Raw genomic sequence first — 5058 nt, 5'->3', positions numbered from 1 at the left:
GAACCTCAACTGACAGTGGCTGGCATGGAGAGAGAGGCATAAACCAGACAAAATAGCAGTCCGTTGCTGCTGCTAAGTCACTTCAGTGGAGTCCAACTCTGTGCGACCCCATACGGCAGCCCATCAGGCTCCCCTGTCCCTGGGATTCTCCAAGCAAGAACACTGGAGTGGGTTGCCATTTCCTTCTCCAATGCATGAAAGTGAAGAGTGAAAGTGAAGTCGCTCAGTTGTGTCCGACTCTTAGCGAACCCATGGGCTGCAGCCTACCAGGCTCCTGCGTCCATGGGATTTTCCAGGCAAGAGTACTGGAGTGGGGTGCCATTGCCTTCTCCGATAGCAGTCCGTAAGAGAGTTAAATTGTCTTTTTTTTTTTTTTTTCACTGCATCGCGTCTTAGTTGCAGCATACAGAATCTTCTGTTGCAGCGCATGGACTCTCTTGTTGGGCTTCCCTTGTGTGCTCGGCTGGTAAAGAATCTGCCTGCAATGTGGGAGACCTGGGTTCGATCCCTGGGTTGGGAAGATTCCCTGGAGAATGGAAAGGCTACCCACTCCAGTATTATGGCCTGGAGAATTCCTGTACAGTCCTGGGATCACAAAAGTGATCCAGTCCTGTACAGTCTATGGGATCACAAAAGTCGGACACAACTGAGTGACTTTCACTTTCACTATGGACTCTCCAGTTGCAGCATTCGAGCTCCAGAGGGCATGGGCTCAGTAGTTGCCCCACTTAGATTTACTTGCCCCGAGGCATGTGGGATCTTAGTTCCCCAACTAGGGACTGAACATGTGCCCCCTGCTTTGGAAGGCAAATTTTTAACCACTGGACCACCAGGGAAGCCCTCAACTGTGTCTTTAATAGAATCATGCTAGTCTGCATTTCCCCAAATAAAATCTTCCTGTGCTTTTATTGAGTTCCATTAAAATAAGCCTAAATGATCACAAAACAGGGAAATCAATAAACTAAACTCCATGCCTGCTAGCTAAGCAAGATTTCCCTATAGTAACTGGCTGCCTTCATGACAACTCCTCAAACTTATTGCTTTTCCCTCTTGCTTCTGCAGGATCGCAGTGAGGCAGGGACCAGGCCCACTTGTACAATGACACCTGCGATCACACCTACACTCATGAGCACATCAGTGACCTGCAGCAAGAAGAGAAGCGGGGTAACACTCAACACCAGGGGTCTGACCACAGATACATAGAACACCAAGAACCTTCAGCTCAGGGAAGACCATCTGATCTGGTCCTCTTCAAAGCAATTCCAGCAGGAATAAATACAGCCATGAAAGGGGACATCCGGAGAAAGCCGGACACCCAGGAAGGAGGGCAGAAACTGGCTGGCCAGAGGGGAAAGAGTAAGTGGGAGGAGGAGCTGAGATATGAAATTCAGGGAAGGGAGGGATCAAAGGAGGGAAACTCAATGGCCCTGTGGATGTAATACCCCCGGAGGGCGTGGGTGCCCAGATGACGTAGGTCAGGGCTGACCAACTGGGAGCCTGGGAGCCGGTGTAAAGGGGAGGAAACCACCCCGTGCCCTCTTGCTGCCAGAGTTTGTGGGCAGGAAGCTCGCCTGGACCGCCCTGTGTCCCAGGTGCCCAGCCACCTCCAGGCCCATAGCAGGCTCGTGACTGACCTGCTGAACAAGTGACTGAACTCGGGGTAGCACTGAGGTTCTGCTTTTATGAGATAATATTGTCTCACTTGTGTGCTGTTGGGGAGAGGAAATTTCCCCTCTCTGCCTCTTGCGTTATTGTGGCTGAACTAAAGATAAAACTAATGATAAAATCAAAAAACAGTGGAAACCATGACAGACTTTATTTGCTTGGGCGCCAAAATCACTGCAGGTAGTGACTGCAGCCATGAAATTAAAAGACGCTTGCTCCATGGAAGAAAAGCTATGACCAAGATAGACAACATATTACAAAGCAGACACATTACTTTGCGGACAAAGCTCTGTCTACTCAAGGCTATGGTTTTACCAGTAGTCATGTATGGATGTGAGTGTTGGACTACAAAGAAAGCTGAGCACTGAAGAATTGATGCTTTTGAACTGTGGTACTGGAGAAGAGTCTTAAGAGTCCCTTGGACTACAAGGAGATCAAATCAGTCAATCCTAAAGGAAATCAGTCCTGAATGTCCCTTGGAAGGACTGATGCTGAAGTTGAAACTCCAATACTTTGGCCACCTGATATGAAGAACCAGCTCATTGGAAAAGACTCTGATGCTGAGAAAGATTGAAGGTGGGAAGAGAAGGGCATGACAGAGGATGAGATGGTTGGATGGCATCACTGACTCGTGGACATGAGTTTGAGTAGGGTCCGGGAGTTGGTGATGGACAGGGAAGGCTGGCATGCTACAGTCCATGAGGTCGCGAAGAGTCGGACATGACTGAGTGACTGAACTGAACTGAATGATAAAATCGACTTAAGATAGACTCATATAAAAAAAGAAAAACATTTTAATGCATACACAGAGCCTCGTGGAAACGGTCCCTAAGAAGTAGCCAAAGCAGACAGCTTTTAGACATTTTAGACAAAGAAACAATACATTTGTGAGAAACTGACAGGGCAAAGAAACTACTGTGTTCTGAGTATTGGGTGGTTTGTGTTGTCGTTATTGTTGCCGTTTGTTTGTTTGGCTGCCCTTCGTCTTTGTTGCAGCACAAGGGCTCCTGGTTGTAGTGCACAGGTTTCTCTAGCTGAAGGCTTGCTCTGGTTGCAGGCTTCCGTCCATTGCACTGCGCAGGTTTAGTTGCCCTGAGGCATGTGGGATCTTAGTATCCTGACCAGGGATCGAACCCGAGTCCCCTGCATTGGAAGATGGATTCTTTTTTTTTTTTTAACTTTACATAATTGTATTAGTTTTGCCAAATATCAAAATGAATCCGTCACAGGTATACATGTGTTCCCCATCCTGAACTGGACCACCAGGGAAGTCCCAAAACTTAGGTATTGCATGTTCAATTAGTGAGGAATCTAAGCAGAGTTTGCACTTGGGGTGGTAAACTAAAGAAGTAACGAGGCGTTTATCCAGGCTTCTTCCCCTGGATTCCCTGTCCCTGGCAATAAGGATGTCCTTCTACGTCCAGGGGCAGCGGGGGCACCTTTCACGAGGGGTGTATTTCCTGCTTTCAGGGCATCAGAAAGGAGAGTCAGAGCATCCCTCTTGCCTTGGCCATTTCATAACTTTAATTCAAAATAAGCAATGTTCCATTGTAATATATTTGGGAGTAGTCCACCCCAAGTCCCAACAGCACTGGTCAGAAAATGAATCTAGATAAAGACATGGATACTCAGAAAAACAAAAGGATGCAGTAGCTATGTGAGGATGACCCCGGAGACCAGTGTACTCAGCCCAGCTCCGCTGTACTCACGGACACAGTGACATGGACGGGGTGGGCCAGCTGGTAAGATTGGAAGCTGGGCTTCTATACCCAACAGAGAATTGGAGACAGTGGCCCCATCCTTCCTGGGGATGACGTTCAAAGAGATGGCTTCAGGTCCTGGCAGTATTGAGCTTTTTCAGGCAGGCATCTGAGGGGTCATCCTGCAGATATGGCCTTATGTTGCCAGAAGCCCTGCTGGAGTTTGACGATCCCTTGGTGCAAAAGTCTGGATGCGTTTGTTCTGTGACTCGAGTTCCACGGCTCTCACAGGCCCACGTTCTCACCTACAGAGAATGAGACAGAGGAGAGTCTTTCTAGAGAAACAGGTGATGAGAAGGAAGGGGTGAGGGAGAGAAAGAAAGGCAAGTTAGTGAGTTACCTTCAGTGGGAAGAGTTCAGAAATAGAGATGCCAGGGCCAGGGAAAACGAACAGATGAAGGGACTACACACACCCCCAAGCGCCTCCTGCATTCTCGAGGGCCTCTTCTTTCCCCAATAGAGGGCGTGTGCTCCTGCAGTGCTGTGAGGTACTTGGACAACAACTGGGTCATTTCTTATAATAAACATTCACTTACCGTTGTTGTTGTTCAGTATCTAAGTACTGTCCAACTCTTTGTGACCCCATGGACAGCAGCATGCCAGGCTTCCTTGTCCTTCACCACCTCCTGCAGTTTGGCCAAATTCATGTCCATTGAGTTGGTGATGCTATGTAAACATCTCATTCTCTGCCACCCTCTTCTCCTTTTGCCCTCAATCTTCCCCAACATCAGAGTCTTTTCCAATGAGTTGGCTCTTCGCATCAGGTGGCCAAAGTATTGGAGCTTCTGCTTCAGCATCAGCCCTTCCAATGAATATTCATTGGAATGTTCATTGATTTCCTTTAGGATTGACTAGTTTGATCTCCTTTGCAGTCCAAGGGACTCTCAAGTGTCTTCTCCAGCACCACAGTTAGAAAGCATCAATTCTTCAGGACTCAGCCTTCTTTATGCTCTGACTCTCACATCTGCACATGACTACTGGAAAAACCATAGCCTTGACCATATGGACCTTGGTCGGCAAAGTGATGTCTTTGCTTTTTAATATATATATTGTCTAGGTTGGTCATAGCTTTCCGTCCAAGGAGCAAGTGACTTTTAATTTCATGGATGCAGTCACAGTCCGCAGGGATTTTGGAGCCCAAGAAAATAAAATCTGCCACTGCTTCCACTTTTTCACCCTCTGTTTGCCATGAAGTGATGGGACTTCACTAATCTTAGTTTATGATTCTGCAATCCTACACCTAGTGCTTACCCAAAAGAAATTAGAATCCATGTTCATGCACACAAACAAACCTGTATGGGAATATCTAGAGTGGCTGTAATAATTATTGTCAAATATCAAAAACTACACAAATGTCCTTCAGCTGGTGAATAAAGAAAGGCTGGCCCATGCATGCAGCAGGATACCACTCAGCAGTAACAAGGAACAAAGTGCGCCACGTGCTACAACAAAAATGAACGTCAGACGCATTCTGCTAAGTTAAAGAACCCAGACACAAAAAGCAAGCTTCTGTATGATTCCATTTGTATGACATTCTAGAAAAGGCAAAGCTATAGGGAGAGAAAAGAGATTGCAGGAGCTGAGGTGTGGAGCTGGGGTGAGGGGCTGGCTGAAGACAAAGGGGCCTGGGGAG

The 5058-nt window shown here is 47.3% G+C and overlaps 1 protein-coding gene across 1 annotated transcript in view; it reads right to left on the bottom strand.

The window, feature by feature from the left end:
- LOC104998717 (HRAS-like suppressor 3) overlaps positions 1-5058 on the bottom strand; it is a 50860-nt gene that overhangs the window by 44901 nt on the left and 901 nt on the right. The gene's annotated exons all lie outside the window — the stretch shown is intronic.

The sequence above is a fragment of the Bison bison genome, unplaced genomic scaffold, assembly GCF_000754665.1.
Source record: "Bison bison bison isolate TAMUID 2011002044 unplaced genomic scaffold, Bison_UMD1.0 scf7180017864334, whole genome shotgun sequence".
NCBI classification, from domain to species: domain Eukaryota; kingdom Metazoa; phylum Chordata; class Mammalia; order Artiodactyla; family Bovidae; genus Bison; species Bison bison.
This window is presented reverse-complemented; position numbering and strand designations above follow the sequence as displayed.